We start from the raw sequence: 14,370 nt of genomic DNA, 5'->3' as shown, positions 1-14,370 counted from the left end.
GGGAACTAATAAAACTGTGGCAGCCTGTTCTGCCACATCGTTTCACTCTGGTTGGCACACGCCTTCAGCACAGGGTGCGACTTCTCTTCTCTCGACGAGTAGACGGGTGAGACGGGAGGGCCCCGGTGAGCGATGATGGGTGCCCGGCTGATGGACAGAGGTGTTAACCCCGTGGTCAGGCAGGGAGAGATAGTGGCGTTCTTGTTTACACAAACTGAGGCCGGATTGTCACCTTGTCTGTCAGTGAAAGAGCCTATCTGCCTCTTCTTATCTCGCTGTGAGACAGCCAGCAACTCAGCTGCAGAGACCTGATGTAGCTTCATCACCATAAATTATTTCCCTTAGCCATACCATTGCTGTTTTTCCTGTTATTTTTCTGTCCAGTCCACTCAGCTTCTTTCAACTCATGGGTTGTTTTCACATTTGGTTCATTACCACATGTTTTAGCCGACCATGACCCTTTGTTCCCGTGTGCCCATTGTGCATTGTGAGATTACAAAAATAATCAACAGCAACGACATGAACGACAAAACTTGTGGGATCACAGATATTTGTCTGATTCAAAAATTCTATGGAGCATTTATTTCAATGTTGAACAGCGCTAAACATCAGCAAAAGTGAAAGGACATTGACAGTATGCTTTTCTTGTCCAATTAACACATACAGCTATTTGTCAGATTCAACATGGCCACTCAGGGAGCGGGATATCAGCTGCAAGAAGTACGCCGGGCAGGTTAAAACGAATGACAAATAAAGCTCTACAGGAAGGAAGCACACAAGAGTAATGAAGCGCACACTGCATGAGAAGAGTTCAAAAAGCCTGAGGACATGAAGAGGCTGTGCGGATGTGCCATTTTAGTGATGGACAGCTACTCTAGATATAAATTTCAAGGACTGAGGGGGCGAGAGCAGCAGAGAGAGGAGAGAAGAGTAGTCCCAGGAGGTGAACATTTTCATAAATTGATGACTGCTATTGTAGGAAGCAAGAAGTAGAGGAGGAAAGTGATGAGTAGAGAAAGATGAGGATTTTGCAAAATTGCCGAGGATTTTCCCTCTTATTTGTCCATTAAAAGAAACACAAGAAAAAATGTTGTCAACCACAGAGTGGGACTTCCCATTTGAAATTGAAAAGCTGTGTGTGTGTGTTTGCGTGCACATAGTGTCAAAAGATAAGACAGCAACACAATGCAGAAAGCTGAGAACAAGAAGAGTGTGCAGTCGAGATTTTGTTTGTCTGTTCAGTTTTGTTTGCATTTCACAGGTGCTGGTTCGTCACTATGAAACTACTCAAACAAACATCGCAGCATGCCTGTATATCACTAACAGCATACACCTGTTATTTCGCTGTCACTTAAAAAGGATTTAAAAACAGAAGCAAAGACTGAGTTAGATACATACCTTCGTATGTCTTGCCAAATGACTAAAACTCAGTAAAAATAAAAATAAAAAATCTATTTTATGTCTTTTTCAAACCATGAAGAGAAGCTGTATTGATTCTTGTTAGGAAAGCAGGACACAAACAGCAAATCGTTCAGCATGTTGCATTCTGACAGATTCAGCAAAGCAGACAAATGTAATGTGCCAAACTCCAGGTGTTCAAACTCTAGAGACAGCAACGCTTGCACCTCTGAGATTGTACATGTGGCTTGGAGCTAATGCAAACAACAGCATGGTAAAACAAATTTGCTAAAAATGCTAACGTGGGATTTCTGGAGCCACATTAATGTTCAGTTGTGTAGATCTTTAAGAGAGAAAATGTGGGAATTTAACCAATGCAGAGGCTATGAAGACATGTGCAGGCCTCAAAGGAGGGTAATAGAATTTTCTCTTGGTTTCATCTCAATGCAAAGAAATTCTTTGTTTATTATAACTCCCATCATATCCATGGATACGACGCTAAGCATAGACATATACAGTAGATAAAACCAAATACTGGTTTTTGACTCATTTTTTGAACCCTAATCCATTTTTTGCCAGTGCTAATAATTTTTTTGACCCAGATAGAATAGAGTGACAGGCTAAAGCTAGCAAGTGATGAACTGGCTTTTGGAGCAAAAGAGGCCAAAAAAGGAACTGCAGTTTTTGATACTACAGTTGTGTCATTTTACTGCCCCGGAGGTTCCTGCTTGGGGCTAAGCTAAAGGTGAGGGGAAAGAGAAAAGAGCAGATAGACGGGACAAAAAGCAAACTATGGAAGAGAGCCAGAGATGAGTCAAGAGGAAATGCTCAATGCATCATTTAGAAGTCACTAAGCCTATTTCGGTATGACTAGGGGATCATTCAGGGTCACCTGATCCAGGTCCACCTATGAGCTTTATCAGAAAGTAGAGAAAGTGTCTATCTTCCAAATCCAAACTGGGAACTGGTTCCATAGTAGTGCGGCCTGATAGCTAAAGGCTATTCCTCCTGTTTTACTTTCAGAAAGAACCACCAGTAAGCCTACAAGCTTTTAAGGAATATCTCAATTCTAAACTGAAACAATACAGCACGGGCAGTAGAGGCACGCAGAAAAAAGGTGTTTCTTTCAGATGTGAGGGTAAATGAGAAACAGTTACTAAAGAACAGTTTCTACTGTTTCTACAAAACAGAAATAGAAAGAAACAAATGTTTACATTAGCTATCATAGCAGCTAGTCAGCTATTAAGAAGATAAAGCATTTATATGTCTAAGAAAGAAATGATGTGAGACGGTCACCTATGTATCAGTTTCTGACAGAGTTGTAATGAAATTCAGTATTGTCTAAGGCTTGTAAAATGGACAGAAATAGCTGTTTATAGCATAATCAAAAAACAATATTATGCTGTTTTGTGCATTACCTTATCTCCTTTCTTAAAAAATTGTTAGAAACATGTTATGTGAAAGACTGGTAGTTTGAAGTTTGTTAATTCATTCATACTTACTACAAAGAACAATGTAATGTTAGAGACAAACTTTTAAAGACAAATCTCTATTTCAAACCTACACAATGCATAAGCTCTCTCCATCACCAACTCTGTGAACTACAGTGCTACGGTGTTATGATGAACACAAAAGTAGCAACCATGAGAGGCACCTATAGCTACATAATTTATTTCTACTGGACATGGATTTAGAGTCTGAGTCAACAAAAAAGATGTATGCCTTTACTACTTGTACTTATTTACTGATATAGTTTTCATTATGGCCTCCTACTAATATTTGGTGTTTCCCCATCGATGCTGTAACACGGAATGGAACAAAAGGAAAGTTGATTTTGAGAAGGGAAACTGAGATTGAGAAGAACAATGGTCACATGGGTTGGATGCTTTTCTACCACTCTTCCATGTTTCCAAAAACTTCCACAGTGACTTTGAGCATGTCAGGTCTAAACCAGGTGCATCCATCAAAACCAACGTCAATGTCAGTCATTTGTCAGATACATGAAATATAAAATGATGTGCTGTTTCAAGTGGAAAAGATATGATTTACTGCCTGACACCCTGATGTGCTGCCTGATGTTTGAGCACAATGAATGTAGTTGGGCCTGAAATAGAGAATCCCGTCCACTTTCATTTAGTGAAACTTTGGTGTATGGTGATCAGTAGGAAACGCTCTCCTCACACAGAACATAACAGTATAAAACTTGAATGGAATTCCATCCGCTGTGGCTGACAATACACACCACGAACCACCTTCCTACTGCTAAAGTCAAAGAACTCTACCTTCCCAAATAATTACAATCAAATAAAATAGTGCCACTAGCTTAGAGGTAGGTATAATGTTAAAAGTCTGCCCCCACCCCCCACTGATATAAACCTGTAGTTTAAAATCTTCAAAGTGCAAGTGGATGTACCATAATTTCAGTATGGCATTTCAAAGCATGAATTGTTCTAGCCTCAACTCAAGATTGAACTTTGACATGTAAAATATAAAAAACTGTTAATGTCTGGCTGACTTTAAAACAAGGATGTGACCTGTTGTTCAAGAACTATTGATTGTAAGGAAGGTACAGGGAGTTAACAATATCCTTGTATAAGAAAGAAAAACGCTATAGTGGAGCTTACCAGGTACAGTATTGTCTGTATCAGCTTCTTTTCACAACTAGCAGAAGTAAAATTACCATTGCCAATTTCTCCGTAAAGGTGCTTTCAGTTACTATTACATTTGCCACCTGGTCAGTCAGTGTTCTCAATTTAAAATGGGTCTATAAAAATCCAGTCATGTGATCACTTTTTAAATGTGACATTTAGAACATTTTTACTCAGAATGATACAAAATGCTATGTGGGGGTAAACAGCGCAATAGACTGCAGACTACGGAAAATGTGATGGTGGTAAAAAGCTTGATTGGCCTCTAGTAGTCACTAATGATGCTGTAATTTGGCTCTTTTACAAACTAATTTACAAATATGTATAAAATTACTTTTCATGTTCCCAAGACGCTCAGAACATACCAACTCTGCTTTTTAAACTCTGCAATCTGAGTCTCGCTACACAACTGAATACAGTAGGCCTAATATAGGAATTAGGTAATGGTTTAGCTAATTTAAATATGTAATTATATGGACCAGATCATATAGATCAGAGTTTGTAAAGATGTGAAAAGTTTTGATCTGAAATATTGCGTGAGCAGAAAGTAACCTATCAAATAAGTAGGCTTTACAGTTTGAGATGAATATAAATTATAGAAGTGCAAGCTTAAACCTTACATTAGTTTGATTAAAAAAAAAAAAAACAAGATAGGGATAATCAATTAAAGTTATGAGGAACTAAATGGAAGGCATTCTAAATAAAAAATAGAATGTGTTTGAATAGTGTGTCATATTAGAAAGGAGTAAAGCATCATAGGTCTGAAACCAAACATAGGATTCAAATGCAAAACTCACTCAGTTGAGTGCTTTTATTTACAGTGGAAAAACACTTCAAACAGAAGATCAACACGAGTGAAGGTCCTGGGATTTCTGCATGATAGGGTCATCTACAAATCCACACAGATCCAATGGTTCACTCCCAAGAACACAAAACAACTCAGTGTTCTTTGGTCAGGGTCTCTTCAGCAGAATCTACTCACAAGGAAACAACAGGTAAGACAAGAAGCACATACACAGAGATAAAAGAGCCACACTCACTGTCTTTAACCACAATGATCCAGGGAAGACTATCGGGAACAGGTGTGTGATTGCACAAAGTGCGTGGAAGCAGAAGATGGGAACCAGTGGAAGGCCCTGCTTCTGAACCAAAACCAACACACACACACACACATGATAGAGGAGAGAGAGAGAGAGAGAGAGACTGCTGAGAGGAGTGAAACACACAGAAAATGGTGAGCCAGCATGCCGAGGACAGAGGGATGATGACAGGCTGCCTGAATGACTGGAGAACCAATTAGTTAGAAGAGAGGTTTTTGAGGGGAAACTAAAACAAGTGTTTTTGCACACTGTCTTCCAGAAAGTTTACTTTTTTTTTTTCTTTTGGTCCATGGCTATGTCAAAATAAACCTCTCTCCTCTTGACCACTGCCCCGTCTCTCTACAGCCTAGCTGTGAGCAGTGCAACACTGCAAAACACACACAGATACTGTTTTTACCTGTGAGCCAATGTGCATCATATTTTAGCTGAGATGGCATTTACCCAGGTCCACAGGGTACTTGTGTTCTTGTTGCATGCTTCATGCCATCTCCATCACAAAACACAAACGGGAGTTTTTCCCTGCTGCTCACCTGGGCACAACACTGGCCAATGAATACTTTGTCTTTGTCGACACTGCCTAACTTGCCCACTAAAGCCACACGTGGACAGTTAGACTCACCTTTTCCCAGCTGAGTGTCGAGGTGGCTGTTAATACATATGCCTCAAATGCCACCAAGTAGTATTTGGTGTATTATAGCTCTTAGTTTTAATCTTCACAGTCTCCATCCAGTCCTTTTTTTTGTTATTGTTTATTGCCCACAAACAGTTTAATAGCAGAATTTTTTTTATCTACTCTTCTTTTAAGTTATGACAGAATTATACTTTGTGATTTTAGCATTCAAACAGGGATTTACCCTTTAAAAACACTGTCAAAGTCAGCCCATCTTGCACCTCCAATAATTTAAATGTCTCAAAATTCTATGCAATATATGATAGCAAAATATCATATGTATCTGATTTTATCAGATCATTTTATCATTTCAATAACCTGGCCAATTGTTTCAACAAAGTCTGCTTTTCTGCACTGAATATTATTGCTCTGCCAACAGAAGGGAGCTGTAGATAACTCATGATATTATCCACCCATGCTATTTTAAAAGTCAATACATTACATCCCCATAAAAGAGTTTTTATTTGAATTCAACAATACGATAATTAATGCCAGATCACCGTATTTTTCTCCCATCTTATTTTATCTCAAAAGCATAACCTTACATTTTTATTTATGAATTATTTCTATCATCGATGCCTCAGTTAAAACTCTAAGTGTGACACATTTCAGTGTTTCTCATTCATTACTGGGTAGTGTGAAACAGTTTCACCTTGTTGCCTTGGTTACTTACAAACTGTTTCACACAAGACAGTTTCCTTTAGCTTCTTGATGTACTACCTATAGATTTTTAGATATGAATTGGGCTCAGCCAACTTCATAGCTTTAACGGTTATATGTCACGTCAGTGTGTTCCTGATTATTTCAGAAATTCCTATATGAGTCCACCTCCAAAAAACCGTCAGACTCTCCTGACAGACTTTTCAACATTGCTTTGTGATGATCACATTGTTACATATATGTATATTTATATATTGTAATTTCTAAATTTCCTTTTATATTAAACATTTTATAACTTTTTTTTTTTTGGCAAGATAACTACTGTGTGCGCTTGAAAGGATCAACATTTTTGAGAAATTCCAATAAGGATTCCATAAGTTCTACAACGCTGAGACTTGCACAAAGGCACCAATGACCTTCTTATGGCTGTTGAAGATGGCACGTGCTCAGTCTTGGTGCTGTTTGGACCTTAGCGCTGCCTTTGGTTTAGTCAAGCAGAAGATATTCCAGATATTCCCACCAAGATTTTCGGGTGGAAATATCTGGTATAGCTTTATCATGGTTTCAGTAATATTTGGCAAATTTGATCTGACCCTGGTACGCTGAGTTCTTTATCAATTCAAGACTGTGGAAAGACCGTCTCTTACTCAGAGAACCAAGGTTACAAAGCAACCACATGTTTGTCCCTCTTTCATGACCTAATAGATTAGGTTCAGTTCAGTTCAGTTCATTTTTATTTCAAACATATACATTCACCAACATTTCATAAAATCATTCCATGCAGTTGTTTGAAAAGGAGTAGGCAGAAGTATATACTTATTTAGCCCTACCCCCTCAGGTTTACATCCTCATCATCTAAATTTAAACAACAAAAACGTTTACAATGCCTTCAACTTAGAACATAATAACATCACAAGGTGATCAGCTAGTTGATAGTAATGTAAGGACCATATCACTAAAGTACCACAACTATATTTTTTATCATTAAAGATATATCTCAAAAATAAGATCCATCTTAACATTTAAAGACATAGACTTTTTCACATGCTTTTGTTTCTTCACCATAGATTATTATAACAGGCTTTTTATTTGCTTAGGCAAAAAAACTGATTACACAGAACTCATCTGTGAGCTCGTTAGTTCAAATGGCCTGGTTTAGAACTAAAAGGGACAGAGCATTTGCTCTCAGGCCCCCAAGGCTCTGGAATGACCTGACAGAGGAGTCGTTTACTTCCTGTACATCACGCCATAAAACATGTTTTTAAGAGACAGCTTTCCCTAATTTTATTTGAGATTTTAATTTGCTTTGAAATGTATTTTATTTCTTACATTTGCTTGTTATATGTTTTATTTTGTTGTGCTTATAGAGCACGTTGTAACACAGATTTTGAAAAATGCTGTGTAAATAAAAAGTTATCATCACAGTGCTGTGTACAGTCATTTTGAGGCAGCACAGTGATGCAGCAGTAAGCACTGTCACAGCAAGAAGGTTGTCTCTCTCCATGTGTTAGCTGTATTTCTTACCCTGTGACAGCTGGGATAGGCTCCAGCAACCCCCTACAATCCTGAATTGAATAAGCGGAAAGAAGATGGATGGATGGATGGATGGATACACTCATTTTAGCTGGCATTACATGAAAGGATATAATTACAGCAGGTGCTGTAATTTAAGTTGATTTGAGATTTGTAGATTGCAGCTGTGTAAGTTGCGAATGTGAAACTCTGAACTTGCTTAAACAAGATTTTTTATATACAGCATCTGTTACAAAGTGAACGTACACCACAAGATAAATCTGAGAACATTTTTTATCAGTAAGGCACTTGATGCTCTTGAACTGAGATGTGTTTCCCACAGACTAAAAGTTAGCTCTTTGATTCAGTAAATGAATCCAAGCTGTTAGATGAAGAAATCGTACAGGGTATTAATTTGGTTGCCGCCTACCTTTTCAGGACTGCTTTCACTGTGTCATCGTGTGTAGGGCTGGGCCATATCATACCGTTCACGGTAATACCAGTATAATGTTGGGCAACAATAAGAAAATGAAATATCGTGATAGAATATGGGTAAAACGCGCATGCGCAGTGCTTTTGTTTTCATACGCACATGGCGGAAAAAGCATGGCAGCGACGGAGAATGAGAAGGGTGAAAGCGGATCGTTAAATGAAACGGATGAACTAGAATATGTAAAAATACGAAAACTTCAGTGGTGTGGAACTGGTTTAGCTTTCGTCCGTCATATACACAACAAAGCACTATTTTTGGTAGAGCATGCTAGCGGGCCGTCATTATTACTGTGTTTTTTGGAAAATACGGCACACTTAAAATCAATCCTTTGATTTTTCTGAAAATCGACAGTGCCCCTTATAATCCCGTGTGCCTTATGTATGAATTCTGGTTGTGTTTACTGACCTTGAAACGATTTTATGTGGTACACGGCGCTCGAAAATCTGTCAAATGTTTTAGTACGACTTTGCTAAGCTACGAACCCGCACCGCTTGATGGATTGTCGGAGCATTACGGCTATCGTAGGCAGGAGCCTCGCGGAGTGATATGTACTGTGCTTCAACATAATATTACGGTATTGTGTGTATATAACCTCTTTTTAAGTTTTGTGGATATTATACATGGTTATGCTGAGGATATGTCGGCCAATTTCCACTGGAAATGCCTTTTGGTTAAACTGTCAGCAAGGAATTTGCATTTGCACTGTAAAATTTTTATATAACTTTAATGCACATAAAAAACAGCTGCTTGTTCAAGTGAAAATACATTGATGGGGGTTTTCTGTACTAATAAAGTTGTGGAGTTGTAAAGTAATTTGTCTAGTGTCAATTATATCGTCAGTTATATCGTTATCGCAAATTTTCAAATGTACATCGTGATAAATATTTTTGGGTCATATCGCCCTGCTCTAATCGTGTGTACATTAGAAGTAACTGCCAGTACCATTAACTGTGGGATTACACCAGACACAGAGCAGGAGATCTTTTGTACTGAAAATCGACCTGATTTTCTATAGTGCCCCTTTTCGTTTGCTCTATAAAATCTGGTGTGGCTTCCATAAAAATTTAACCCTGAGACATTTTAACAACACGAAATGCACAGACAATTCTGTGATGTATCTGTAAAAACCATGTGATGCATGCAGTTTTATGCCAGCTCCAGTTCTGCACTGGCATCTGAGGACAGCACAGCCATGTTTGGTGTATTCCTAAGAGAAGCATATTTAAGTCACACCAAGTCCATGACTGACACATGGGCCACAGTACTGCAGACTTAAAGGGTCTGCAGTAATTGTGATCTTGTTTTATATTTACCAGGAAAGTGTCAAACACTTAATCTTTAAGGTGGAGGTGAAATTAAACAAATCACTTCAACCCCACAATATAATCCACACCTGTGTATTATGAGTGATTAATCGTGTACTATGTGAGAAAGACATACACCTGGTGTTCCCACCACACACATACATACTGGTACATATACACTGCCACAAGGAATTGATATTTTTAGTCATGCTATTCGATCAGCTTGGCTGGCCACTATAATGAGGCGAGGGAGATGGAGACTGATTCCTTTCATAGGTCAGCAGACTGACAAAACCCAGTGTCCCGGTCTGGAACTGGGGAACTGTCTGCTTGCTGTGGCTTGTGTGGGCTGCCTCTGCCTGTCTGGAAGTGATCTGTATTCACCTCGACATTGCTGTGGCCGCGTCTGTTTAATATGGGCCTGCTGTAGTCTCCCCGCCATCACCTGGCATTGTAGAGTTCATTCTCAGCTTGTGTTTTTATCAACACCCCTAGGGGCACATGTAATTGCTCAGTGCTGATGAGAACAGCCCCGGCTCAGAGAACCATCTCATACCACAATTATGCCCATGGAAGTGCAGCTAAAAAAAACAAAAAAACAGTGAATATAAATTTATATTCACTGCTTTTTTTGGTTTTTTTAGTTTCTTAAGAAACTAACAGTGCGACATGGTGGGAGAAAGTCTATGGCCTTACCTCCTCCTGCTGAACTGAGCCAGGGCTGAAAGACGACAAAGTCAATCATCTCTTTGGGGATAAAGAGTATTTAAGCTGTTAATCCTCTGTCTGTGGATGATTGAGGTGAATATCTGACATTTGAAGCCTTTTATGTTAAAGTTACCAAAGCTTACAGTTGTATGTGCATGTGTTCTGTGGCAGTGTAGCATTACCAAGACAATAAAGGTAGCAAACTTTCAAAGTGGAACTTCCTGTGTCCCGTGTGTTTGTGTGAGAGCTTTACACACATAAGGAGAAATGTGAGAGGCGCTCTTGCCAGGATGGTGACAGCTTGCCGCTCCTCTGCTTATGAAAATAAATGCTGACAAGTGTTGAACTGGCTGAGGCACTGGGGTGTCGGGCAGGGAAGAGAGATAGCTCTCTGGGCTGACAGGTCGACGCGCCTGGTTTGCATTGAGATGCATGACGCAGCCCTACGTCTCAGCCTTCCTATTCAGCTTCAGTGTCCCCCCCCCAAAGTTGCTCCCTCCTGGGGGGAGGTGACTGGTTCTTGGATCAGAGCTGAGGCCAGGGCAGACGAGGCTCAGAGCCAAGGCAACATGTCCCCAGTATTCCACTTTGACAACTGCTGATTTTCGCCCTCACGGTGGCTTTGCCTCCCTGTGAAGCTTCAGTCCATCTTTGTTTTGGTCAGTAATAGCACTTTCATCTGACATCTGTCGCTTTTGCTTTAAGGCTGTCTTTGCATGAGAGTGATGTGTTTTTTCTATGTGACCTCAGCATTTGAATATTTTGAAATATTTTAAGCGGCACACTGCCTGCTAGCTTCCTTAACATTCCCTTGAAATTTTGTCGACCCATGGTAGAATTTATGTAAAACATAAAGTTATGCTACTAGTTCATAATCCAATTCTGCTGTTAACCAGTGATACAGTAAATATCACATTTAAAAACAAGAACACATGCAGGACTGTTTAGCCTTTGTATCAGCAGAAACTGAACTATTTTAACAAAATGCATTATCTTATGAAGTCAGATACAGAGAAGCACTGTACTTTACTTTTGATTTGTATTTTTGCTTGTATTTATTTATGGTTTAGCAAGATTGTTTCATTGAAAGTATGCTGACTTAGTTATTTGCAGTTTGTGTTAGTACATACACATGGGTGAATGAATACGTAGGTCAGTGGATTGCTTTAACATTATCATTATGATTATTATGATTATTGATGATTATTTTTATTACTACTTGCCAGTTTATTTCTGATCAAAAGACACCATTTCATAGTTTGCTTTTTTTAGACTTCTTTAAAGTAGCTGTTTTATCACGATTGTGTTTATGTGGTTAATCATTCAAAGTGAGATCAAATTCACTTAGGTAGAGAAAATAGTGGGTTTAAAGTTACTGGTCACTACAAGGTCCTTTTCTTTGACAGCACTGCACTTCTTTCAGGACTCATGCTATCTTTAGATTGCTACGTGGTGCATTCCAGTATCTGTAATGAGTGCTGAATGTCAAAAAACTCCCAAACAAAATTTCCAGTATCTAAAATTGTGACGTAGGCATAACAAAAATGTATGTTTTATCATGTCTCATTATGAATCCTGGTTGGAAAATTTGCATTCTTCTTTGCAGTCTCTCCTGCTCATTGATAATGCAGTTAAATTGGACTGCTGAAGGGTATTATGCTGATTTTACTGCATATTGTGCTTAAATGTATCCTGACAATTGTTGCCAATTCCTCATTGCAATATGGTAAAACTTTTATCATACTTTAGTTCATGTATGATTGTATCTTTTTCCAATACCCCTGGTTTAACCTTTGCTTTTCTGTTACTGGTCGGTTGGTTTAGCATCTAGAAATATTTGTTCGGGGTTTAAATGTCATAATTACTAGAAGAAAAGAACTGAAAATCAGGAAAATAGAGCCTGGGATTTAGGTAAGTATAAGCTGTAAGGCTTTTCAGCACAGACACTGAGCAGTGGGGCACCAGAGGACTGGTTGGTGCAGTTTCACTTGAGTACTTGGCCACATATAAGGCACCTAATTACCACCACAAGGGTGACAACAACCTGCCAAAGAATGGGGATTTTAAATCCTGAGAGGTGTTGAGCTAATGGAAAACAGGTGAGCTGGCTGGACCAGGAGGCAGGCGCGACGCCACCTGTGGGTGGGCCAGAGAGCCAGAGTCCTGCCTAGACTCCATCTGACAGCAAAGGGAAATTAGAGAGACAGGGAAAGAAGACAAGGGAGACAATCACATAAAATGATGTGCCAAAATACACGCTTCCAAGATATTAACCACATGCATCCCATGACAGTGAAAACATCAAACATCAATTTTTAATTGTGGTCTTGTGGAATATTTCAGATGTTGGACTCTGACAGCTGTGCTCATTGAAAAACGGCCTCACATATGTTTGGATATGGCAGTGAGTGTTTCTTTACAAATTTATGATTTTGTTTTTATCATTAAAATCTAACACTTTATTCATAGATTTGCTAAAGAAACTAGTTAACCCATCCTTCCTACTGTGGGAGTGTACAAATGCAGCCAACAGAAAATGTGGGAACAGGGAAAAGCTTCTTAGTGTGAGGCAACAGTGCACCACATTTTTCACCATTGATTTAGCAACATTTAGACACCAGGATAGCGCACCCATGAGCTAACTGCAGAGATCAGGATAACAATTGTGCATACAGTAAATATTTTATTCACTGGTTTTGTTCATTCTTTCAAAATGTGTCACTCAAATCACCCCTATACACCCTGACATGTGCAACGTCTGCTGCCTGCTTTACTCAAGCACCAATAAGCATCAGTACTCTTCTCACAGTCACTGCCTTTAACGCGTCATACCCACCGCGTTTGTTTCCCTAGCACACCAGTTCCATTTTTTTTTCTTGACACAGAATAAATTCCCCCTCAAATCTCTGTCAGGTTAATTGGAAAATTGATGTGTGGGAATAAAAACGTTGTCCACCAAATGCTCCATAATTACAGTGTTGAATCAATACAACAGAGTAATGAGAGGCTTTTTTTTTTTATTTCTCACTAACTGAACTACACTACAAAAGGTTGGAATTGTGCCACACTAAAAAAAACCTCTACTACTTACTTTTAAATGTACTCTTGACTTGGCCGTGATCTGAACTGAAGGCTGAGCGAAAGGTCAGCTCAGAGATGTCAGTTGTATTTGGAACTTTAAGAGCTTTGCTGGAGAAAAATCAAACATTTTCGGTGTAAAAGATCAAACTACAGCATGTATTCTGAGGGCTACAGTAGACTGTGTTGAGTATGATAACACAGCTTTAGTGCAACAGCTATTGAACGTACACACTCTGCTACTATAAAAACAACAACAAAAAAAAAAAATTATCTGTATAACATATTTCAGATTCTAACCAATGGATGTGACTTTTGACTTGTATAGAGTTTATGTAGGCCCGTTTACATCTGGACTCATGTGGTCATTTGCTATGACTTATATACACATTAAGGCTTAACAGTTCACCAGACTGTTTATCCATTGAGACTTTGTACTGTTTAAAGAGTTTTGAGTCACCACATCCATTTGGAATATGTAATTTGTGTGTTTGTACTACCTGTATTCAAACACATACTGAGTGCAATCACTCTCAGACAGATTGACTAATGTTTGCAGGTAATTAGCGTCTAATTTAAAAATGCAGAGAGATTGCCAGTACGTTGCAATCAATGCCACTATGCGCAGATGATCCCAAATCATCTGCAGGGCCTTTGTTTGCCGTCACTATTTGTGGAGATATATCACAATTTCATTCAAATTTCTGAATTTATATTTAAAGTGGTTTTTTGTGTGTGTTGACAGCAACATATTTGCAAAAAACTGCACCAACTTAGCAATTTTTGCTAATATATCAAT

The sequence above is a fragment of the Pelmatolapia mariae genome, linkage group LG22, assembly GCF_036321145.2.
Source record: "Pelmatolapia mariae isolate MD_Pm_ZW linkage group LG22, Pm_UMD_F_2, whole genome shotgun sequence".
Taxonomy (NCBI): domain Eukaryota; kingdom Metazoa; phylum Chordata; class Actinopteri; order Cichliformes; family Cichlidae; genus Pelmatolapia; species Pelmatolapia mariae.
This window is presented reverse-complemented; position numbering follows the sequence as displayed.